Here is a 24,457-nt window from a genome sequence, read left to right as displayed (position 1 = left end):
GCACCACAAATCGGTTGTTAAACATTAACTAGGATACCCCTGCCTGGTAGCCATTCCTGTTCTGGCACAGCTGGCCACAACATAACTGTCACAGACCCAACTACAGCAATTTAAGTCTGTCCCACCGAGCCAAACAACACGAAATCCCGCCTCAGATCCCCTTCACTGGACGCCAACAGTGCAGGCTGTGGCCGCTCCTGCAGCACCCAACAACGGGGTGAGTGATGGAGAAGTCAGAGTACAAAGACGAAGGGTTTTAGCTAATGACAGCTAAAATATCTTTAAAAAAAAAGATTTATTTATTATTCATTTGAAAGGTAGAGTGGCTGGCATTGTGGCACACCAGGCAGAGCTGCCACCTGCAGTGCCAGCGTCCACGCGGGTGACAACTGGTGTCCTGTGCTCCACTTCCCATCCAGCTCCCTGCTAATGGCCTGGGGAAGCAGCAGCAGACGGCCCAATTGTCTGGGTCCCTGCCACCCATGCAAGAGAACTAGAAGAAGCCCCTGGCTCCTGACTTCAGCCTGGCCCAGCCCTGGCCATTGTGGCCATCTGGGGAGTGAGCCAGCAGATGGAGGATCTCTCTCTCTCTCTCTCTATCGGTGACTCTTTCAAATAACTAAATTTAAAGGGGGGGGGGGCGAGAAAAAAGAAAGAAAGGCAGAGGCCGGGGCCACAGCTCACTAGGCTAATCCTCCACCTTGTGGCGCCAGCACACCGAGTTCTAGTCCTGGTCGGGGCGCCGGATTCTGTCCCGGTTGCCCCTCTTCCAGGCCAGCTCTCTGCTGTGGCCCAGGAGGGCAGTGGAGGATGGCCCAAGTGCTTGGGCCCTGCACCCCATGGGAGACCAGGAGAAGCACCTGGCTCCTGCCAATGGATCAGCGCGGTATGCCGGCCGCAGCGGCCATTGGAGGGTGAACCAACGGCAAAGGAAGACCTTTCTCTCTCTCTCTCTCTCTCTCACTGTCCACTCTGCCTGTAAGAAAGAAAGAAAGAAAGAAAGAAAGAAAGAAAGGAAGGAAGGAAGGAAGGAAGGAAGGAAGGAAGGAAGGAAGGAAGGAAGGAAGGAAGGAAGGAAGGAAAGAAGGAAAGAAGGAAAGAAGGAAAGAAGGAAAGAAGGAAAGAAGGAAGGAAAGAAGGAAAGAAGGAAAGAAGGAAGGAAAGAAGGAAAGAAGGAAAGAAAGAAGGAAAGGAAGGACGGACGGACCACAGAGGCAGAGAGAGGGAAAGACGGAGACAGGGAGCTTCCATCCTCTGGTTCACTCCCCAAATTGCCACAACAGCTGGGGCTGGGCCTGGCCAAAGCCAGGAGCCAGGACCACCATCCTGGTCATCCACTTGGGTGGCAGGAGTCCATGCACTTGAGACATCTTCTGTTGCTTTCCCAGGCACATTAGCAGGGACTCAAACCAGTGCTCATTTGAGATGCCAGCATTGCAGGTGGCGGCTTAACCCACGGTGCCATGATGCTGGTCCTAGTTAAAATGTCTTTTGAAATTTTTTAAAAACAGATAATATAAGTATATTGCTACATTATTGCTACTGGAAGAAATTCTCTGCCAGTGAGGGGCCCTGGATCTTACTTCTTAAACATTTATTTATGTGAAAGAGCTATAGAAAGAGAAGGAGAGTTAAAAAGAGAAAGAGAGAGAGATCTTCCATTTGCTGGTTCAGCCTCCAAAAGCAGGCAGGGCTGGGTCAGGTTGAAGCCAGAAGCCTACAGCTCCATCTCCCTCCATCTCCCACATGCGTGGCAGGGCCAAGCACTTGCGTCATCTGCAAGGGAGCCGGATCAGAAGTGGAGCAGCTGGGACTTGAACCGGTGCCCACATGGGATGCTGACATTGCAGGCTATTGCTTAACCCACTGTGCCACAATGCTGACCCTAGGGGCCCTGAATCTTTTTTTTTTTTTTTTTACAGGCAGAGTTAGACAGTGAGAGACAGAGAGACAGAGAGAAAGGTCTTCCTTTCCATTGGTTCACCCCCCAAATGGCCGCTACGGCCAGCGTGATGTGGCCGGCGTGCTGCGCCGATCCGAAGCCAGGAGCCAGGTGCTTCCTCCTGGTCTCCCATGCGGGTGCAGGGCCCAAGGACCTGGGCCATCCTCCACTGCCTTCCCGGGCCACAGCAGAGAGCTGGCCTGGAAGAGGAGCAACCGGTACAGAATCCGGCACCCCAACCAGGACTAGAACCCAGGGTGCCGGCACCGCAGCCAGAGGATTAGCCTATGGAGCCACGGCACCGGCCAGGGCCCTGAATCGTAAGCCTCACTAATTTCAAGGCACACCTGCCTCTGCCTTGGGACTTTCTGGGGGTCTCCACTGCCCTGCCATGGCTCCTACCTGGGGCTGACTCCAGAGGTGGGGAGGGCGGGCTGGGTGGGCAGTGAGGGCTCCGGCATTTGACGTGCTCCTGGGAGCTCCCGCTGCTGGGCTCCCTGCACACGTGCAGAAAGGAGCTTGCGCGTGCCCCTCGGTCTTTCCATCTGGAAGTAGTGGCTCCGAGACACATTCCTCTTACTCCCAGAGACAGCGAGAACCAGTGTCCTGTCCCAGCATCACGCGAAAACACAAGAACCTTCCCAGGTTATCAAGATGGGAAATAGAGCAGCAGGTATTTCCAAAGCTGCCGCTCAGCTACAGAATCATTCCGTAGGGATGCACGTAGAAAAGGGGCGGGGACCAGAATCCAGGTCTGGAGGCTGCAGGGAGCTTGGTGTGACAGTTCAGTCCAGAAGGGGGCTGGCCTTGCACCGAAAGAGCACTCCACCGCCGGCCACACTCAGGGGGACCCCAGCCAGAGGCACAGGCCCCGAGCCGCGATGCTGTCACACAGCCTGAGGGTCCTCGCTCACCACTAAGGCTTTGCTAGATGGCGTTCAGGTCTCTGTCCAACAGCACTCTCACAACCCAGAGGACGAACACACCGCTGGCTTTTAGCAAAGCTTTTCACAACGTAGGGATGGGGACTATCATTCAAAATAGATTTTATAACTTAGAGCTCTTGCTAAGTAATTTTCCTTTAAATTTTTATCTGGAAAAGATCTGACATGATTGAGAGACAAAACAAAAACAAAATTTCCCCAAGCTCCAAGATTTGAAATTCAGGAAGAATGTTCCAGATCCCAGCATGAAATGATCCAAAATAGCAATATAATTTTCACGTCTCTTGGAAAAATACTGAGTCACATTGCCCACCCACGTCTTACCGAAATAACAGAAATCCAATGACTCAAGCAAGATCCACTCTGTCATTGTCTGAAGCAAACATTTGAGTCGTTCCGGAAAATTAGGAGCAAACTCCCGTCAGTGATAAAAGTTTAAATTCCATGTCCCAGGGAAAATTTTGCAATGAGGATTTCTTTCCAGCCCCAAACACGTTCTCTGTGCACGTGGGACAGCTGAGGGCCGGATGTTCGTGGGAACAACAAGCGTCACACGCCGAACACGGTGTACTGAGTGGGCGCAGCCAAGAGCAGTGGCCAGGCCTCCCCTCACAGTCCCGGGGGAGGGGCCGAGCCTCCGGGGACGGGGACAGGGACAGGAAAGGCTCCTAGAGACCCTCAGAGCCCACAGGACAGATGTGGAGGCCACACCTGCACCTTCTCAGCCTGTTTTCTGTTCCTAGACGGATCAGCACAGGCGTGTGCTGGAGAGCCTGGGTTCAAGTCCTGGCTCCTGTCTGATCCAGCTTCTTGCTCACGTGCGCCCTGGGAGACAGCAGGTCCTGCCTCAAGGACCCGGCCCCTGCCACCCAACTAGGAGACCCAGACAGAACTCCGGGCTCCTGGCTGAAGCCTGGCCCAGCAATGGCTGTTGTGACCATTTGACGATGCGATCAGCGGATGAAAGCCACTCTCTCTCTCTGCCTTTCAAATACATAAATAAATAAATATTAAAAAAACAGAGCCACAGCCACAGCCTAGCCCCTGCGGATGACTGCACAGCCCTGTGCCGGCCCCGGCTTGCATCCTGCAGCTTCTGCTCCCCGGTTCCTCCTCTCCTGCTCTTCCCAGAACAGCTCCAAGGCCGGCAACGAACACAAAAGCCGGTCCAAGGCAGCACATGCGGCTTTCCTCCCGAGGACACCAGCTCCCGTCTGCTGTCTGCACGGCCCTGCCCCGTTGTCTCTGCTGGGGCCTCTTCCCTCCACCCCCTGACACCGCGGTCTCCTCTCCTCCCCTCCTGCAGTGCTGCCAGCTTCCCAGCTCACTCTACAGCCTGGCGCTCTGCCCTCCGCCCTGAGTTCCTCCCACCAACCTCCTAGGGACCAGACCCGCCTTTCTCCGCTTCCAGGGGAGCCCCGTGACTTTCACGCAGGCCCCTCCCCCAACACTTGCATAAGAAAGTCTCTTCCAGGCTCTTTAAAACTGTTTTCCCCTAAGTTCTCCCTCCTGCCTCTGGTCTTTCCCACTGCTGCTTCTGTCCTAGCAGTGCCTGGGCTGGGACAGCCTCCCATGTTTCGGTCTCTGACTCCAATACACCTGCAGCATCTCCCCAAGGTGCCCCCACCCCGTGATCTGTTCTGCCCCGCCCCCGGCACTCCATAGGGTCCCTGTCATCCCCCGAATAAACTGATTTCCTTATCCCAGTGTTTAAGGCCTCCCACACCGCCCCCCAAGCCAGGACTACAAACAGCAAAATAACTCACAGACGTCCGCCCTCACCTGCTTGCTCCGTGGCCTGAGCCAGGGCTGGATCCACAGTCGCTTTCCCATAGTGAGCGTCTGAAGAAATCGTCCAAGCTCTCCGGAACTGTTTCCTCGCCCACAAAATGGGGCTGAGTGCCGAGCTGGTGAGGAGTAGACAGGTCAACTCAGGAGCAGCTGCAGCGATGCCTGGCACAGCGCCACTGCTCACAGGTGGTGACGGGCACTCACTCACAACCTGTTCTCTCACTGCTCCCATAAGTGAGCCCCTCTCTCTCTCTATTTGAGGAGGGGGGAGAGAGAGAGTGCTCCCAATCCATTAATTCACTCCCCAAATTCCCACAGCAGCTCGGGCCTACACCAGGAGCCAAGATCCCGATCCAGTTTCCCCATAGAGGCGGCAGGAACCCAATTACTTGAGCCATCACTTCCAGCGTCTGCATTAGCAGGAAACTGGAGTCAGGATGGAGCCAGGAACCCAGGCCAGACGCTCTGATAGGGGCGCAGGTGTCATCACCTCTAGGCCAAACGCTCCCCCCCTAAAGGCCAGGACACCACTCTCAGTCACAGCCACGCTGGCCTGGGCAGCTTCTCTCCCCTGTGTGCTCTGCCCCCACTCTTCACCTCACCCCTGTCTGCTGAAGTCCTTGACGCTCAAGCTGACTTCCCCACAAAGCCCTGCTCAGAGACCTGGGGGTGTCATTCCCGGTTTCTCGCGCTGTGTTCAGTGTTAGGGGTCATCTGTCTCTCCAACCAACATACTGGCTTATCTTTGGGCCTCACAAAAGCTCCAATGAAATTTTCTACCCCTGTGTAATTCTCTCCTATCAGACATTGTGTTTTTCATCTCTGAAAGCCCACTTTTATAATTTCCATGTGTACAAGAATACTTCTAAGGTTGTCAGAAGATGGAATTAATAGGGAAGTTTATTTTGGTGCAAAAATTTGGAATCCATGCAGTGTTTTCATAATATGCATTTTTTCATGAACTTTTTGAATATTCCCTCATATGCATGAATTTCAAAAACCTTTACACCAAAATAAATTTGTCTTTTAATCCTTTGTACTTCTTGAACTACCCATGTGTCTTTATGACTTTCATGTTTTTCTCTTTGAACATATGGAGTGTATTAATAGTAACTGTTTTAATATCCTCACCTACTAATTTTATTATCTGTGTTATTTCTGGATCTACTTCTACTGATTGACTTTTCTTCTCATTTCAGGCCATATTTTCCTGTCTAGTAAGTTTTGTTTGGATGCTAGACACTGTAAATTTTACATTATTGGGTGCTGGAGTTTTTGTGTTTATAAAAAAATTTTATACTTTGTTCTGAAATGCAGTTAAGTTACTTGAAAATAGATCCTTCCAAGGCTTGCTTTTAAGTTTCATTCAAGGAGTTCAGAATAGCTGTCAGTCTAGGGGCAATTTGGCCCTAGCACTGAGATAATACCTTTCTGAGGGCTCCACAGAGTGGCCTGTGTGTCGGCTCTGGCTGATAAGATCAGAAACCAGCCCCAGCACTGTGTGAGGAGCAGGCAGTGGCCAGGGGCACTCCCAGTCCCCGTTCACGTCCCAGTGCCCAGCTGGGGCTCTGGTTCTTTTCAAGTGGTTCTTTTTTTTTTTTTTTTTTTTTTTTTTGACAGGCAGAGTGGACAGTGAGAGAGAGAGACAGAGAGAAAGGTCTTCCTTTTGCCGTTGGTTCACCCTCCAATGGCCGCCGCGGCCGGCGCACTGCGGCCGGCGCACCGCGCTGATCCGATGGCAGGAGCCAGGAGCCAGGTGCTTCTCCTGGTCTCCCATGGGGTGCAGGGCCCAAGCACCTGGGCCATCCTCCACTGCACTCCCTGGCCACAGCAGAGGGCTGGCCTGGAAGAGGGGCAACCGGGACAGAATCCGGCGCCCCGACCGGGACTAGAACCCGGTGTGCCGGCGCCGCTAGGCGGAGGATTAGCCTATTGAGCCGCAGCGCCCGCTCAAGTGGTTCTTTCCATGGCCTCCCGCTGTTCCCGCGCATGCAAGGACTGAATGGTACCGAGATGAAGACTCACACGGAGCCCTCAGGAGATCTTCAGGGGCCAAGTCTGTCTGTCAGTCCGTCTGTTTGTCTCTGTGGAGGGGGAGGCCCTTGCCTCTCCCTTGCTCAGCCCTGCAAATCCCAGACCAGAAACCCTGTCCAGACGCTCACCTGAGGGGCTGCACACTGCCCCCGTTCGCTTCTGTGCTTCCGGCTGGAGGTGCCCTGCACGGCCTGTGTACAGCATCCGAGAGCCGTACTGGCTGTAAGATCGTCTCAGGGAGGAGGGCAAACCGGTCTGTGCCTCTCCAATGTGGCTAGAAACAAGTCCGTCTCTACAGAATGATCAACAGTCTTTTTATTTTATTTATTTATTTATTTATTTGTGGACAGGCAGAGTTAGACAATGAGAAAGAGAGAGACAGAGAGAAAGGTCTTCCTCCTGTTGGTTCACTCCCCTAATGGCTGCCACGGCCGGCGCACTGCGCTGATCCAAAGCCAGGAGCCAGGTGCTTCCTCCTGGTCTCCCATGCGGGTGCAGGGCCCAAGCACCTGGGCCATCCTCCACTGCACTCCTGGGCCACAGCAGAGAGCTGTACTGGAAGAGGAGCAACCAGGACAGAATCCGGCGCCCCGACCGGGACTAGAACCGGGGTGCTGGCACCGCAGGTGGAGGATTAGCCAAGTGACCCACGGCACCGGTCATAATCAACAGTCTTACAAGACAGCATGTTCGTTCTCTGATTTTAAAAATATTTATTCCAGAAAACTCATTTGGGTGTTTTTATTTATTTATCTGAGAGACAGGGAGCTCCCACTCACTGATTAACCCCCCCCCAAATGCCTATAACAGCCAAACCCAGGAGCCAGGAGCCAGGAGCCAGGAGCCAGGAACTTGGTCCAGGTCCCCCACACGGATGGCAGGAATCCAACGACTGCCTCCTGGGGCCTGCATGATATGAAACCCAGGTACTCCAACATGGGATATCAGTGTCTCAGCTACTAAGCCAAATGCCCATCCCAGAAAACTTTGTTAAAGATATTCATTTATTTGAAAAGCAGAGTGGGGTGGGGGACACACACACCCCAGTCTCCCACCCCAACAACCACGCCCAGCCTTGTGTGGGTGACAGCCCCAGGGCCCGCTGCCCCGCCCTCCCCCGTGCCCTGAACTCCCACTGGAACCGTGAAGTCGGCTCCTTCCCCTGGAAAGCTCTCATCAGCCCTGCCCGCCTGGCCCCGAGGTGTTTGCCTCAGACCACAGGGGCGGGGTGGGGCTGGGCCCACCGTCCACTCCCACTCGCGGACCTGCTCACCACCCTGTGCGTTTCCGGCCGTCTGGCCTCCAAGTCTTGCTGTGACCAGCTGCTGTCCTCTGCTTCCCTCCACTCACCTCCGACTCCCAGCTGCCTTTCTGGTGGCTGTCTCCGAGCGGTGGGCCAGGCAGGGGTGGAAGGAAGTTCAAGTGTCTACCGGGAAGGAGCAGAAGAAAGCACGTCTTGAAGGAATCCACTAACACGCACAGAAGTACACAGCAACAAAAGAGAGAGGAGGGAGAGGGAACCACGTCTCCGCGGACACTAAGCCGAGCGCAGTCTCACACAGTGATGATGACATGCAGGTCTCACTGCTGAGTCAAATAAAGCAGAGGCCTGATGTCCCCCCTTCATCTCAGTCATGGAAGGCAGGTAGGGTGCGCTGGGACTTAAATGCACAGGCCAGGGGCCAGCGTTAAGCCGCCACCGCCAGCGGCACCAGCATCCCACATCGGCTCTGGTTCGAGTCCCAGCTGCTCCACTTCCAATTCCACTCCCTGCTATTGGCCTGGGAAAAGCAACAGAAGATGGCCCAAGTGTTTGGGCTCCTGCCACCCATATGAGAGACCTGGAAGAAGCTCCTGGCTCCTGCCCAGCTCAGCCCAGCCCAGCTGTTGCTGCCATTTGGGGGAGTTAACCAACAGATGGAAGATTTCTCTGTGTGTGTATCTCCCCTTCACTCTGTGTAACTCTAACTTCCAAATAAACAAACAAATCTTAAATAAATAAAAAGTAACAGACCTTCCAGTATTGCAAGCAAACACACAAATGCACGCATGCACAGCCCCAACACCTGACACCAGTGTGGTCTCAGGCCAGACCCTTTCCTGCAAGGTGGGGCTGAACTGAACAGCTCTACCCCAAAAGCTTGTTGGGCGGACGCAGGGAGCCAGGCATGAACCGTTTAGAAGGTGTCTGGTATGAAGTCGATGTTGTTAATAAATCGTCGGTGATGTTAACAACTCTCCGTGAATGTTAGCAATTATGACTTGATCTTCCAGGAACTTCTTGGTCCGGGATTCTTTCATTATCTGATTTTGTTTCAAGAAACCAAAAGAGCTAAAGTTTTAGATTGCTATAAAAAGTTGAAGACATGATAAAGCAAACATTTCTGAAAAAATAGAACAGAGAAATTTAGGGGGAAATAGAAATATATTAAATACGAAATTGGAAGTAGATTGAAACGCTCTCATGTCTGGAAACATTGAAACATACTGTAGGGTGGCTTTGACACAGCATGAAGCCAACACGTGGGCGGCCACATCCCATTATTTAACGCCCGGGCTCGGGTCCCAGCTCTGTCCTCCCTTCCAGCTCCCTGTTGATGTGTACAGTAGGAGGCAACAGATGATGGCCAAGGCCTTGTGTCCCTGCCAACCACGTGAGAGACCCAGATTGAGTTCTGGGCTCCTGGTGTCAGCCTGGCCCAGCCCTGGCTGTGTAGGCACCTGTTGTAGGCATCTCTGTCTCCCATCCCTCTCCCTTTCAAATTACAAAGTTTAAAGACATACTGTGTGTAACTGACTCATGTCTTATATGATATGAAAGCGCAGCCCACACGTGTCTGTACACTACACACATTCTGAGTTTCTGCTGCACACGCACCTGCGAGCTGTTGAAGGAACTGTCAGTGTTCGCCTGCGTACGAGGACCGACGAGATCTAAGAACCGAGAGGAAGAGGCAGCCTGACAGCAGGACTGAGACAGCCGTCGTGTTCCTGGTGCCCGCGTCCCCCGCTGCGTCAGAAGGATACAGGAGGCCTGGTTTCCAGAAAGGCAGCCGAGAATAAAACCCGATTCACAGAGCGCATTTTTTCCACTTGTCTAATCAGTCTTGTTTTGTGTGCTGCCACTGACATAAATTTCTATTTTCATTTTCATCTCCTTCAAGGATTTTGGAAGAATGATGTTCTGTACAAATTAACTGCCCTGTCTTTCCCATGCTAGATTGTTTCTGGATCAAACAAATGTAACATATTTGTTCACGCACTAAATATTAGGGATCTTCAAAAAATTAATGTAAATGGCATATAAAAAACTATGCCTGGATTCCAAAACGCTTGCACCCAAATAACCTTATCTTTTAACTTCAGTCTTTCCCACGGCTTTTTGGAAGGAGTCTAGCTCTGAAGTACCTCCAGTGTGCCGGGTGCCGTGCTGAGAGAGACGGGGTCCCTGTCCCTGAACCCATGGGCAGGACAAGACCTGCAGACGCAAGTGGCCTGCAGAGCTACGAGAGTGCTGCTGACCACAGAGGAGGGTATTTGGGGGGCAGCACCCAGCCAGAGAGCGGCATGGACCAGATTCTCCCTCCTCCCCAAGGTGATCGAACCAGCATGGCTCTCGGCCACTGTACACAGGCCATGCAGGACACCTGAGGCTGGAAGCATGGACACGAACCGGGCAGCAGGGAGCTCGGGAAGGACCAGGTCCTGTAGGAGAGCACTGTCCAGAGAGACCGCTCTCCGTCCTACTCTGTAGGGAGCACTGTCCAGAGAGACCGCTCTCCGTCCTACTCTGTAGGGAGCACTGTCCAGAGAGACCGCTCTCCGTCCTACTCTGTAGGGGAGCACTGTCCAGAGAGACCGCTCTCCGTCCTACTCTGTAGGGGAGCACTGTCCAGAGAGACCGCTCTCCGTCCTACTCTGTAGGGGAGCACTGTCCAGAGAGACCGCTCTCCGTCCTACTCTGTAGGGGAGCACTGTCCAGAGAGACCGCTCTCCGTCCTACTCTGTAGGGGAGCACTGTCCAGAGAGACCGCTCTCCGTCCTACTCTGTAGGGGAGCACTGTCCAGAGAGACCGCTCTCCGTCCTACTCTGTAGGGGAGCACTGTCCAGAGAGACCGCTCTCCGTCCTACTCTGTAGGGGAGCACTGTCCAGAGAGACCGCTCTCCGTCCTACTCTGTAGGGGAGCACTGTCCAGAGAGACCGCTCTCCGTCCTACTCTGTAGGGGAGCACTGTCCAGAGAGACCGCTCTCCGTCCTACTCTGTAGGGGAGCACTGTCCAGAGAGACCGCTCTCCGTCCTACTCTGTAGGGGAGCACTGTCCAGAGAGACCGCTCTCCGTCCTACTCTGTAGGGGAGCACTGTCCAGAGAGACCGCTCTCCGTCCTACTCTGTAGGGAGCACTGTCCAGAGAGACCGCTCTCTGTCCTACTCTGTAGGACTGGCTGAAGGGGTCGCAGCCACTACTAGCAGAAGTGTCCCCAGAGCATGGAAGGAGTAGGTTCATGGTCTCAACATCAGCTGATATCATTGGTGGTGTTCAGGGAGGAACCACGGACAGCAATGCTCAGCCTTGCCCAGCCAGTCCTTCTGCCAAGATCTAACTCTCTGGAGTGTCATCTCACAGTGCCCCCACCAAGGTGCCCTACGGAGATGCAGCCTCTTTGTACTTCCATTGTCTTTGTCTGATCCCTTCTTGAAGAGGTCACCTTCCTGAGCCACTTTTACGGGGCTGACAAAGGTCACCGTGGAGAGAATGGCGTACGGGAGGCTGTGACGGGCACGTGAGTGCGGTGGGAAAGCCAGTGCAGGGGTCTCAGCAGAGAGGCTGCTCCAAGTCCCAGGCCCTCCCCGTGGGTGCCCAGGGTTGCAGGGGCAGAAGTCGCACAGAGAGGGGGAGGAAAAGAAGTCAGACCCCCCCCCCCACTGCTGGATCCACTTCCTCTCCTCCTCAGGGTTCCAGAAGCACTGACCATCTCCCATTAGCACCCCCAGAGTTAGGGACAAGTAGCTGCCTTCCCTCCCCAGGAAGCATGCAAGAAGTTAATGGCACAGTGGCCTCAGGGTCAATCCCTGGAGGGAAGTGAAGGCCTGGGCAGAGGGAGGGGCCTCAGGTGATGCTACCTTCATCACACAGCTGGGACCGCCCTGCAGAGCCGCCCAGAACTGAGACCAGAGGGCCGAACCTCCACAGGGACCAACCACTGGATGCGCACTGCCCTGGGGGGAGGGGATGGCCTTGAGCAAAGACGACAATGCCTAAAAAGGGACCCCAGGCCAGCACCGCGGCTCACTAGGCTGATCCTCCGCCTGCGGCGCAGGCACACTGGGTTCTAGTCCCGGTTGCCCCTCTTCCAGGCCAGCTCTCTGCTGTGGCCCGGGAGTGCAGTGGAGGATGGCCCAAGTACTTGGGCCCTGCACCCCATGGGAGACCAGGAGAAGCACCTGCTCTTAGCTTCGGATCAGCGCGGTGCGCCAGCCACAGCGTGCCGGCCGCGGCAGCCATTGGAGGGTGAACCAACGGCAAAGGAAGACCTTTCTCTCTGTCTCTCTCACTGTCCACTCCTCCTGTCAAAAAAAAAAAAAAAAAAAAAAAAAAAGCTAAATAAAAAGGGACCCAAGTGGAAGGCACCAGCCAGCAAAGCTCACGGCAGAGAGGAGCATGGACCCCCGGCCCCAGGAACGACACGTGACCAATCACCACCTCTTCTCGCGTTTCCTGGGCGAGAGACTGGCCCTTCCACCAGCGGGCCGGCACCCCCACATCTGAAGTCCTTCCTGCATAGCAAACAGGAAGCTGCGGCTGCCCTCCTCTTTGTATGAAACCAGAGCCTCTCAGAACCCCAGCAGCTCCAGAGGGCCAGAGTGTGACCCCTGGGCAGCAGCCTCATCCCAGAAGGGATAGAAATGCAAATCCCACCGAAGCAGGCCCTCCCGGGTGGCCAGCAATCTCTAGGAGTTCCAGAAGTGTGGCTCTTCCCGGGGAGCAAGGGGCGGGAGAGGGGCTGCCGGGAGTCGCACCTCTGCAGGGGCCCGCACCTGGCCCAGGACAGGGGCGGGACCAGAGCAGGAACAGCAGAGCAGACTCACGCAGCCAGGGACCAGGGGAAGATGCCAGGCCCAGCGCCACCCGAGAGGAAGTGGGACAAGGTGTGGAAGGGGCGGGCATTTGCTGGAGCGGTTAAGAGCCATCTGCCCTACTCCAACGGCCTGCCCATGTGCACCCTGGAAGACAGCCGGTGGTGGCTCAAGCACTTGGTTCCCTGCCACCCATGCAGGAGAACTGCACTGAGTTCTGGGCTCTCGCCTTAGCCAAGCTGTTTGAAGCATTTGGGGAGTGAGCCAGCAAATGGAAGGTCTCTGTCCACCTCTCTCTCTCTGCCTTTTAAATAAATAATTAACCTTTTAAAAATTTCATTTGTTTATTTGAAAGGCAGAGTTAGAGAGAGAGAGAGAGAGAGAGAGAGAGAGAGAGGTCTTCTATCCACTGGTTCTCTCCCCAAATGCCCACAGTGGTGGTCTGAAGCCAGGAGCCAGGAGCCTGCTCCAGGTCTCCCACAAGGGTGACAGGGGCCCAAGGGCTTGGGCAATTCTCCACTGCTTTCCCAGGCCATTAGCAGGGAGCAGATTGGAAGAGGAGCAGCCAGGACTCGAACCCGCGTCCATGTGGGATGCCAGCTTTACCCGCTAAGCCACAATGCCGACCCCAAAGAAAGAACTTTTTAGAAGTTTATGGAAAAATTAGAAGAGTAAGTTTATTTTGATGCAAAAGCCTTTGAAGTGCGCCTTCCTGAGCCCCGCCCCCCTCTGTTCCAGGAATCTACGCCTGCTTGTGGCTTCCTGGGGCTCCCTTCCACTCTGGGCTCCCTGCTTCCTCGGCCAGGAACAAGCAAGCTCAAGCAGGTCCCAGACTCAGCCGCCCCCTCCGTGGGGAAGAGAAGTGAACCCAGGAGGAGGGTTGGCACTCAGCAAGGCTCCGTCCACAGAGGCGGGCCCTGCCCTAGGAGGCGGAGCCTGGCCAGGAGGGCTGAAGAACAGCAAGTGGGTTAGACGGTGCACTCCACTTGTCAGGGGAAGCAGGGGCCTAAGGAGAGCCCTGGAAGCGGGAGAGGAGCTGCAGGAAGACAAGGCGGCAGGCAGGGGGGACAGCAAGGTGACAGCCGCGTCGGAGCAGGCAGCCTCGCCTGGGAGCCGGGGCGGGGGGCCAGGCCCCCAGAGAAGCCCCCTCGACGGGGCTGCCGGGCAGAATACAGGACGGCGAGCTCAGCTCGAATTTCAGCTGAAGATGAAAGACGATTAGGCCAAGGATGTCCCCGCAGCGCGCGGGCTCTGGTTCTGCGTTCTCATCGGGCTTCGGGAAACGCACATCCTGCCTTCCTCGCTGCCTCAGGCCACGCCAGTGCCCCCCTCTGGATCCACGGCATCCCCTTGGGAGCTCATTTTTACCGCCAGCAGCCCCATGAGAAAAGGGAGCCCTGGCGCTGTCCACGGTCCGTGCCCCTAGCCGCTATGCCCCTTACAGTCTGCAGCCGGTCAGACGCGGCCCCGCCACACGCGAGCCTGGGCAGTCACCCCCAGCCCCGCTCCAGGCACAAGTCCCTTACAGCGCTTGTGAGAACGGAGCGAGGCAACTGAACACCTGCGAAGGAAGCCATCTGTGCTTCGTGGCCGTGACGACGGCGACCAGGGGGAGCCCTGAAACTCACACAGAGGAGCCTGAGCAGGCCCTGAGGCGGTTCCACACGCCTTCACACGCGTGCCTCCAGCCGAGCCCCACCTGCTCCACGCCTTCACGCGTGTGTGCCAGCCGAGCCTCGTTTGCTCCACGCCTTCACATGCGTGCCTCCAGCCAAGCCCTGTCTGCTCCATGTCTTCACACGCGTGACTCCAGCCGAGCCCCGTCTGCTCCACACCTTCACATGTGTGTGCCAGCCAAGCCCTGTCTGCTCCACACCTTCACACGCGTGACTCCAGCCAAGCCCCGTCTGCTCCACACCTTCACACGCGTGACTCCAGCCAAGCCCCGTCTGCTCCACACCTTCACATGCGTGACTCCAGCCAAGCCCCGTCTGCTCCACACCTTCATATGTGTGCCTCCAGCCGAGCCCCGTCTGCTCCACGCCTTCACACGCGTGCCCCCAGCCGAGCCCCCATCTGCTCCATACCCTCCCAGGCGAGCCCCCAGACGCATCTGTCTGCTCCACACCTTCACATGCGTGCCCCCAGCCGAGCCCCGTCTGCTCCACGCCCTCCCAGGCGTGCCCCCAGCCGAGCCCCCTGTCTTCTCTGTTCCTCTAACCTGTCTCCCCGACCCATCCCTCGGCCCTGCGTGTGAGGGCTGCCTGCTGAGAGCCAGTAGGAGGCCCAGTGCAGACTCCCTCCGGTCACTGCCCAGGGGCACCACCACCCCAGCTCCTGCTGCCCCCAGCTGCGACAAACGTGTAACTCAGTCCAGCTCAGACCGTCAACTACGCTGATCTGCAAGTCTTCCAAGATCCAGACAGCCAGAACCTGCTGACTAGGTTCCACTGCACTCATCCCCTGCCTCCTCGGGACCACCAGGTCTAGAGTCCTTCCTAGTCCCTGCTCCCCCAAAGCCCATCCCGGCTCCAGGCCTGCTTGGCAATAGGCCCTTCCAGACCAGCCGCCTCCCCTTCGCACAGCTGGGTTGCAGTGGCCACGGTACTGAGCTTCGTGTGCTGGGAGACTCCCCGAAGTCACCCAGGGGCCCACGGGGCGAGGGTGAGGTGGGTGTGGGGAAGCTCCCCGAAGTCACCCAGGGGCCCACCTCAGGTGAGGTGGGTGCTGGGGAGGCTGCCCCGAAGTCACCCAGGGGCCCACGGGGTGGGTATGGGGAGGCTCCCTGAAGTCACCCAGCGGCCCACGGGGTGAGGGTGAGGTGGGTGCTGGGAGGCTGCCCTGAAGTCACCCAGCGGCCCACGGGGTGAGGGTGAGGTGGGTGCTGGGAGGCTGCCCTGAAGTCACCCAGGGGGCCCACGGAACTCCTTACCCACTCCTTGGTATCATCTCAGCCACAAAGAGCCTGGGAGAAATTCTCATGCCAACTTTGCTTCCAGCCTTCCAGAACATTCTAGGCTTCTCCTCCACCAGGACAGAGGAGGACAGGGAAGATGTTTCTAGAGCAAACTCGGGTTGTGCTTTGTTTACCCGGCCCCTCACACCTACATACGTCTCAGCCGCTCTCCTCCCTTGCTGCCCTCGCTCCCCAACCTCCTTTTCTTTCTTTTCTTTTTTTAAAAGATTTGAGAGGCAGAGTTACAGACAGAGAGAGGGATGGATATTTAGATAGAGAGAGAGAGAGAGAGAGAGAGAGAGAGAGAGAGAGAGAAAGAGAGAGAAAGAGAGAGGCCTTCCATCTGCTGGTTCACTGCCCAGATGGCCGCAATGCTGGGTGATGTTGGCTTTCCTTTTATGCTATAAGGCCCTGGAATTACCCAGACCTTACGGCCATCCCCTCCACAGGGTGGCACTCAGCAGGTGGGGCTGAAGTGAGGCAGAGCAGAACAAGCGGGGCAGCCACAGTGAGTGCAGAGGGACCACACTGACACGCGTGACAGCTGGCGCAGTGTGCAGACACACACGCACCCCATCCTTGCGAGGTGAGACACGAGGCCCACGCTGACACGCGTGACAGCTGGCGCAGTGTGCAGACACACACGCACCCCATCCTTGCGAGGTGAGACACGAGGCCCACGCTGACATGCGTGACAGCTGGCGCAGTGTGCAGACACACACGCACCCCATCCTTGCGAGGTGAGACACGAGGCCCACACTGACACGCGTGACAGCTGGCGCAGTGTGCAGACACACACGCACCCCATCCCTGCGAGGTGAGACACGAGGCCCACGCTGACACGCGTGACAGCTGGCGCAGTGTGCAGACACACACGCACCCCATCCCTGCGAGGTGAGACACGAGGCCCACGCTGACACGCGTGACAGCTGGCGCAGTGTGCAGACACACACGCACCCCATCCTTGCGAGGTGAGACACGAGGCCCACACTGACATGCGTGATTCACGTTCACACACTGAACATCACTTCCTCCAAGTTACCGAGTGAGCTCACAAAACCGAGGCGCTGGTGCCACGCAGGCCCCATAAGAGCTAAGATTGCTCACGGGGCCGTTCATGGCCTCGGCAAGAACTCTGAGCGGTCAGCTCACCGTGGGCACGGACACACGTGACAGGCACCGGTGTAGACAGCTCAGCCTGGGTTCCTGGCTGTGAACAGAAGACAGACACGGGCAGCAGGAGTCTTCGCCCAGAGAACAAAATGTTTAGATGTAAGATGAAAAAGCCTTCGGAATGCTTCGTGGCCGACGGGCCAGGGAGCCGTGGAGGAGACTGAGGATTAGAGCAGCGGGATTCCCGGGCTCCAGGACACGGCACACGGAAGGAAATCTCTCCCTTAGGGTGACGGGCTCAGCTCAGGCACCTGATCCGAGTCACGCTCAGGGCTCCAGGGCCACTGGTTCTGTTTTGAGCCTTGGGAACCCACTGGCTGCATCATTCATTAATACGAGGACTTCCTATCTAACGCCTACGCGTGTGGGACCCTGTGATGAACAGGTGGCACCGAAGTAAACTACTGTTTGCCTACAGCCTACTTGATTACACTGAGTTCACAGAGCAGCATCAGACTAGTACTGGGCCCATTTTACAGAGGAATAAACTGAGGCTCAGAGAGACGGCAGATCAAGGCAACAAGCTTGCCTGTTTGTTCCAGAGTTCATTTTCTTTGCACACCTGACCTGAGGGAATATATCCTGATACCCCTGAGGTCCAGTGACCAACAGAACTACGGAAGTACAACCAAGCTTTTCTTCCGACGGCTCACTGGACTTGCACAATTGCAGAACCATCTCCAGAACCAGAGAAACCTGAACCCACAGAACCAGTCCAACTTGCCTCTCTGCAAACCCAGGAACGTCCCACCACTGCTCCTGGAGGTCCTCCTCTGGCTGCTGCATCTGAGAAGTGACAAGGCAGGTGAGAGGGCTGGTGCGCTCGGGGCGGCGACGACCGATGAGCCCGCGCTTGGCCCAGTCCCCGTGACTCCCAGTCACTCCTGGGGACAGACCCAGCGCTTGGAGCGCAGTTGGAAAACCAGAGGACAAGGAGGCTTTTTTTAAAGTGAAGATATTAAAGCTCAAAAAAGTAAAGTGACCTGCATAGGCTCACGAGAGAGTTAAGTGAGTTACAAATCCCAGCAACCTGCTTACTTCGTGGCTTCTAAACCCAGCTCCCCCTGACAGACTGCCAGCTGCCCACTCAGACTAGTACCGGAGCTGCCTCTCCCTAGGAACCCAACCCACCCAGCCAGCATTGCACCTGCTAACGACTAAACTCCCCTGGCTCTCTTCAACTTGGCCTTGGCTATTAAGCTCTGCCAGAGAGAGGTGGGCAAAGGTCAAGCGTGTTCTTCCAGGAGGTCTCTACAAAAGCAGGGACACAGCCCCTTCTGCCTTTCCTCTGTCTCTGGTGACGACTGGAGCTCTAGCTGTCAGTCTGGAGCACGAGGAGACAGTCACAGCCGGGCCCCCGGGGTCGCCGAGCCGGGACCACGTCCCTGGGAAACGGTGCACTATGTCTCATGTACATGCTAGCTGTTGCGGCTGAGTCTAAACTGACTCAAATCAGGAACAACTCCAGCCGCTTCCCCTAAGCTCAGGACAGCTCCACACGGTGGGGCCTGGGGGCTCGCCCAGAGGCTTAGCATGCACTCTGCACACGGCCCCCGAGGCAGGAGGCTGGCCCAGCACCCTGCTCAGTCCCTGGACAGCAGGTCACGCGGGCTCACCAAGTTCTCTGCGTCTAGATTCTGGGCTCTATTTCTAGAACTCCCAAAACCCAACCACTTCCTGAGCTGCTTTCCCGCAACCTCAGGAGACCCCTGAGGTTGTGGGATTATGAACTCCGAGCCGGGTTGCTGAGAAATCAAAAGGAAAACAGACACCTTGACCTTGACCAAAGAAACTCAGCAAAAATCCACAGAACAGTTGAGGCCAAAAAGTCTAAAGGTGCAGAGATGAGCGTCCAGTGGGGATTAAAAACCAAACAGGAACCTCGAGGTAAAGTAAAGTTTCCCATGAAAGCAACAAACTCAGCCCTGCCGGGGAGATGGAATGTAGGAAATTCCCACTCACGTCCCAGGAATCTCAGCTCCCGCCTGCAGCCAGTGGCCCCTCGGCCACTGGAGCACCCCCGCCCCGGTCACTCACCCCTCAGCCCCAGAGCTGGGGTAACATGGGCCTGGCAAAGGGACTCTAGTGCCAGGGAAGCTGGCCGGGGTGTGGGGAGAGGGACTGCCATGAGCCCCGCACACGTGAGACTCCGGGAGACGCAGGGGTGTGGGGAGAGGGGCTGTATGAGCCCCGCACACGTAAGACTCCCGGGAGATGCCGGGGTGCGGGGAGAGGGCTGCCATGAGCCCCGCACACGTGAGACTCTGGGAGATGCAGGGGTGCGGGGAGAGGGGCTGCCGTGAGCCCCGCACACGTGAGACTCCCGGTAAAGCTGAGCTACTCCTGACATTTATCCCAGTGATAAAGGCTGCCACGGAAGGACATCGGCCATGGGGGAGCTCAGCCAGGCTGGAGACAGCCCTGAGCCTACGCCCGTGCCGAGTGGCAAACACAGAAGACAAGAGAGGACTCTGCTTCCTGGTGCTACTAACCTTGGCTGGGTTGCACCCAGTGATGTCCCACAGGCGAGAAGGACAAACTTGATCTGGCCTAGAAGTGCTCTTGGTTATTCTTGTTCTTAGAGCGTGACGTCCGGGGCGGTGGCTGGCCTATCGGGTTATACGCCTGCATCCCACATCAGAGGCCTGCCTTTGATTCCCAGCTCCAACACCTGACTCCAGCTTCCTGCTAATGCAGACCAGGGGAGGTCAAGTCCTTGGCTCCCTCTCCCTGCCCCTCACGAGGGAGACCTGGACTGAACTGCAGCCCAGCCCAGCCCGGCCCAGCCCAGTGGCCGCTATTACAGGCCTTTGAAGAGTGGACCAATAGGTTCGGGATCGGTTTCTCCCTCCCTCCCTCCCTCTCTCCCTCTCTCTCCTCTCATCCTCTCTGCCTCTCAAATTAAAAATAACAATAATAAACCACAATGCCCATAACTGACTGTAATAAATACAGCCTCCCCAGGGCCACTACATTATACAGTGCCACTGTTACTTCCTGTTACCTCCCAGCTACATGAGTTTCGTCTTCAGTAGAAGTGGGACCTGGGATTTAACGAACCCCTGCTACTTTGAGATGGAGTCCGTAGCAAGAAATCGGGTAAAAACATTCCGCCTAGCTCTCTGAGCCACTGTGCAGGAAACGCACGGCTACCAGGTCCCAGAGCCCTGCTCCGTGGATCCCAGGGGCCAGCTCTACCCGGCTAAGGGCCTTTGAGTCTTTCAGGAAGTCCTAGAAAGCCCTCCGGCCGCAGACCACCAGCAGGGGCCTGGAGTCACGCTGGCAGCAGAGAGACCAGGGAAGAAGGCCACGGAGACCGGAGACCGGTGACTGGGATGAGCTAGCTAAACAGGGCTGGAGGGCTTTCTGAGGATTCTCTCAATATGGGCTCAGGAAATCAGGCAGATGCGAAAGCAAACCTGTGATTAACTCCAGAGGGAGAGAAGGCTGTATAAGAGGGTGTTGTCCCACAGCCCAGTGTGGCTCCGAGGGGAAGTGTTTGCCGTGCCCTAGCAACAGGAACGGTTTTATCAAACACTGGGACGGGAGGACACGGAAGGGCCGGGTGAAGGAAAGCAGCTGCTCAGCTGCCACGATGGGGAGGCAGAGCGCAATGTCCACACGTGGAAAATCAAGAAGCAGCACCACAAGTCTGTTACCTAGAAAGATGGGAATACCAGAAAGAGAGGCTGCAGAGTGACAGCGGTCGCCTCTGGGAAGACAACTGTGTGACAAACGGCTGGGAGCAACTGAATTGGTCACCATCGTCTTTATGTATTGATTCTGTTTTGCTATTAATTTACTGCATGTATTTGGAAAGGAGAGGAAGAGAGTGGGGAGGCGGGAGAAAGAGAGAGAGACAAAGAGCTCCCACCTGCTGGTTCACTCCCCCAAATGTCCCCCACAGCAAGGGCTGGGCCAGGCTGAAGCCAGGAGCCCAGAACTCCATCAGGGTCTCCAAGTGGGGGCAGGAACTTAACTCCTCGAGCCTCACCACTGGCCGCCAAGGCCTGCATTACAGGGAGCTGGAACTGGGAGTGGAGCTAGGGCTCAAACCAGGCACTCAGATATGGGATGCCGTGTCCCAAAGCCAAACACCACCCCTACTTTGCGTTTGAAGTGAAATACACGCATCTTCCTGCTGGAGAGCGATCATTTCCTCTGAGAGAGGCCCTTCAGCCTCTACAAAGCGAGCTCTCCAAGTCTGGGCCCTGCCCCCACCAGGCCTTCATCAGAGAAGCGGCCCCGCCCATCAGTTACCCAGGGCTGGGGCAAAGTAGCAAGCCTGGGAGGCATGAACCACACAAGCGCGGCACTTCACAGCTCTGCAGGCCAGACTCGAAGATCAAGGTTCACCAGACTTGGTTCCCTCTAAGGGCTGGGAGGGAGAACCTGTTCTAGGCTTCTCCCTCGGCCTCTGGTGAGTTGGCGGGGGTCAGCTTTGGTGTTCCTTGGCTGGGCGGCCTCTGCCTTCCCGCCCCGTGCACGTCTGTGTCCAGATTCCCTCTTTGTATACGGACACTAGCCATGGCGCAGAAGCCCTTCCTACTCTAAGGCAACTTCCTCTTCACTCATTTCATCTGCAAAGCCCCCTTGCCAAAAGGTCATATTCTGAAGTACTGCAAGTTACATGTGGGTTACAGGACACACACACAGTTCAGCCAATGGCACTGTGTTAGAACTGCGCAGTAGGGGCCGGCACTGTGGCATAGCAGGTGAAGTCGCTACTGTGACGCTGGCATCCATGTGGGTGCCGGTTTGAGCCCCAGCTGCTCCACTTCCAATCCAGCTCCTGTTAATGCACTTTGGAAGGCAGTCCTTGGGCCCCTGCACCTTGCGAGAGTTCCAGAGGCTCCTGGCTCCTGGTTTCAGCCTGGCCCAGCCCCAGACGTTATGGCCATCTGAGCAGTGAACCAGCAGATGGTAGACCTCTCTGTCTCTTCTCTCCGTGACTCTGCCTTTCAAGTAAATAAAATATTAAAAGGAAAAACACAAAACTGTGCAGTGTTCCTACGATACTTAGAAGGAATTGGCCACACTGCAGGTCCTGCAGCTGCGCACAGCCGCCTTCCTACGATGCCCCCGCTGGCACCCCGGCCCCACCAGGCCCCACCTCTCATTTCTCCCTGAACACGCACTCACCAAAAGGCACTCTGGCCCACCCCAACAGCACCAATTACCCTGTGTCGTTTGTCCCAATTCCTTCCCGCACAACTCTGCCGCCAGGACACCCTTATCTGTCCCTGCTCCCTCGGATCCAGCCCCCTCTCCTGCAGGGGCTGGAGTCTAGGAAGCCCCTGACTTCCCTCACGATAAGATCTTGTAAACCAACCTCTGCACTGCCATCCCCCAGTGCTTACAAAGCCAGAGCAGATCACCCAGGCCACTTCCGCTTGGGATAACGCGGCCGTTTCCCGGCCTGTAGCAACCCATCACAAGGGGTTTCTGCGAAGCGCCCAGGACACAGCAGGCAGCCAGCAAATCCCATGGTATTTTTGGTGTCACCAGCTGTGGCTCCTTCTCTCCATGCTAACAGCAAAGCCTGGCCAGGCTTGACCCCCCATCAGCCTTTGGCTGGAGCGGCCCCGGCTGGCTATCCCGACTTCTGCGGCTCCTGCATTCCTCCCAGACCGGCTGCGGACACCCAGAGGGCCGCTCAGCCTCCCTGCCTCCCTCCCGGGGCTCCCGGGGCTCCCGGGGCACAGCCGTCTTCAGAACAGCCCAGCACACTCTGCTCACTGAGGTTACGCCTGCTGGTCCCTCAGGAGGGCACCCTCGATCCCAAAGGCAGCCCCCTGGGAAAGGTGAGACGGGCTGTGTGGCGGCGCAGTGGGTTCCGCTGCGCTGGGGGTCCCCAGCCCGGATCGGAGCACTGGCTCCAGTCCTAGCTCCCCTGCTTCCCAGCCACTTCCCTGCTAATGCTCCCGAGACAGCCGATGGGGGCCCAGGTGTTGGGCCCCCGCCACGCATATGGAGACCTTACGTGTGGCGCTCCTGGCTCCTGGCTCCAGCCTGCCCCAGTCTCTGCCGCTGCGGTCGTTTGAGGAGTGAAGCCGCAGACGGAAGACCTCTCTCTCTTTCTCTGTTGCTCTTTCAAATAAGTAAACGAATAAATCCTTGGGGAAAAGGTCATTTCGGTAATGCCCTGGTTTGAGTATGATTTCTCTCCACCAGTGCAGTGGGGCTGAGGGGTGGTGGGGCCTCTGGGTCATGGGAGCGGTCCTGTCCCCGAGTGGATGAGGTCCCACAATGGCTGTGAAACAGCCTGGCGCGTCCCCTCAGGCTCTCACACGTGCTTCCCTCTTCCGCTTTTCAACCACGAGGACCCTGCCAGGAACTGGGCAGACGCTGGTGCCAAATACGCACCTTTCCTGTATAAACTAGCGGCTCAGCAACAGAAGACGGACCAAGTCAATCCACGGTGCTGACTGGCTTTGTGAAGCAAAGTCACAATGTCTGTGTCAAAGGACAAAAACCCACGTTCCGTTGTGTCAGGCCCGGGGCCGGGGCCGAGTGACTCGTTTTGTGCAACTTGGGCCATGGAGAAGGAAGGGACAGACCCGGCCTGGGAGCACATTTCAACGCAGACACGGCATAGGCTGTCTTGAAGCCTCTTGTTTGCGAGCTGCACTTGTAATGCCACTTGGAGACGGCGCTAACCAAAGAAAGGCAAACCCCTGCGACACTCCTGGAGGTGTGAGGCCCGAGATCCGTGACGACCTCGCAGCGCCAACGGAGAACTTCCCGTCCGCGTCCACCGACAGCGGGGAGGCCAGCCGGCCACTCCTCACCTCCTCACCCTGGCCCGGCACCGGCTCGGCATTTGGCTTGGCCTGATGCACTTAATTAACCCCATTAACTTCGGTAAGCAGGGGCCCGCCAGGACTCAAGGAAATGCGCTCTGTGGACCTATAGCCCAAAGCTTCCCACTGTAATTTCACAACGAACACCCCGGGAAATGGAAAATCCTGTCTTTGCGGCCTGTTTCCCGCGCCCCGCGACGCGTGCGGTGAGCCCGCAGCCCAGGCAGCCAGCCCCTGCTAAGTTTCTGGTCACCGCCACATCAGGGGGCCCAAGTCCTACCCACACGTCAAAGGGGCGCCTTCCCGGCCACATGGCACTGGCCCCACGCGCGCCCGGGGCACCCCGGACGGAGGTCGGCCTGCCGGCTTCGCGCCGGCCCCTCGGTCCGCACCTGCGCTGGGTCTGTGAACCACGCCGCTTCTCTGGCTGGGGGCGAGGAGGGGTCTGCAGCGGAGAGCTGCCCCTGCACAGGTGCCCTCCATCCCCCTCTGCCCGCCCTCCCCGGGCGGGTCCCTGGTGGGCGGGCCGTGGCCACCTGTCCGCGGCGCACTTAGGGGGAACGGCTGGGGTCTCCGGCGCGCCCCTTACTACAGAAGGGGGCCCGCGAGGTGCAGGCCCCTTCTCCGGCCCCGGGGTGTCCTCCCCGGGGGTCCCGGCGTGCACGCAGCCCTCCACGCGCCGCAGACCCCCGACACCCGCGGCGCGCTCACACCTCCCGGCCCCACAGTGCCCCGC

At 56.9% G+C, this 24,457-nt stretch overlaps 1 long non-coding RNA gene across 5 annotated transcripts; it reads right to left on the bottom strand.

Annotated features, from left to right (window-relative positions):
- Positions 1–4,429: 4,429 nt before the first annotated feature.
- Positions 4,430–24,443, bottom strand: LOC149127648 (uncharacterized). 5 transcript variants are annotated; one of them, XR_016231839.1, is made up of 6 exons: positions 24,114–24,443; positions 12,157–12,279; positions 9,590–9,745; positions 8,844–9,015; positions 8,062–8,137; positions 7,044–7,617 (listed from the first exon to the last, which is right to left on the bottom strand). It is a non-coding gene; the product is annotated as an uncharacterized LOC149127648 (long non-coding RNA). The 5 variants fall into 5 exon arrangements; XR_016231838.1 differs by lacking the exons at positions 7,044–7,617; positions 12,157–12,279 and adding an exon at positions 4,431–4,793; XR_016231836.1 differs by lacking the exon at positions 12,157–12,279 and having other exon boundaries at positions 7,047–7,617.
- Between the last annotated feature and the right edge of the window lie 14 nt (positions 24,444–24,457).

The sequence above is a fragment of the Oryctolagus cuniculus genome, chromosome 3 (genome assembly GCF_051225735.1).
Source record: "Oryctolagus cuniculus isolate XC-2025 breed Fujian yellow rabbit chromosome 3, ASM5122573v1, whole genome shotgun sequence".
NCBI classification, from domain to species: domain Eukaryota; kingdom Metazoa; phylum Chordata; class Mammalia; order Lagomorpha; family Leporidae; genus Oryctolagus; species Oryctolagus cuniculus.
The sequence above is the reverse complement of the archived record's forward strand: the minus strand, read 5'-3'. Positions and strand labels throughout refer to the sequence as shown.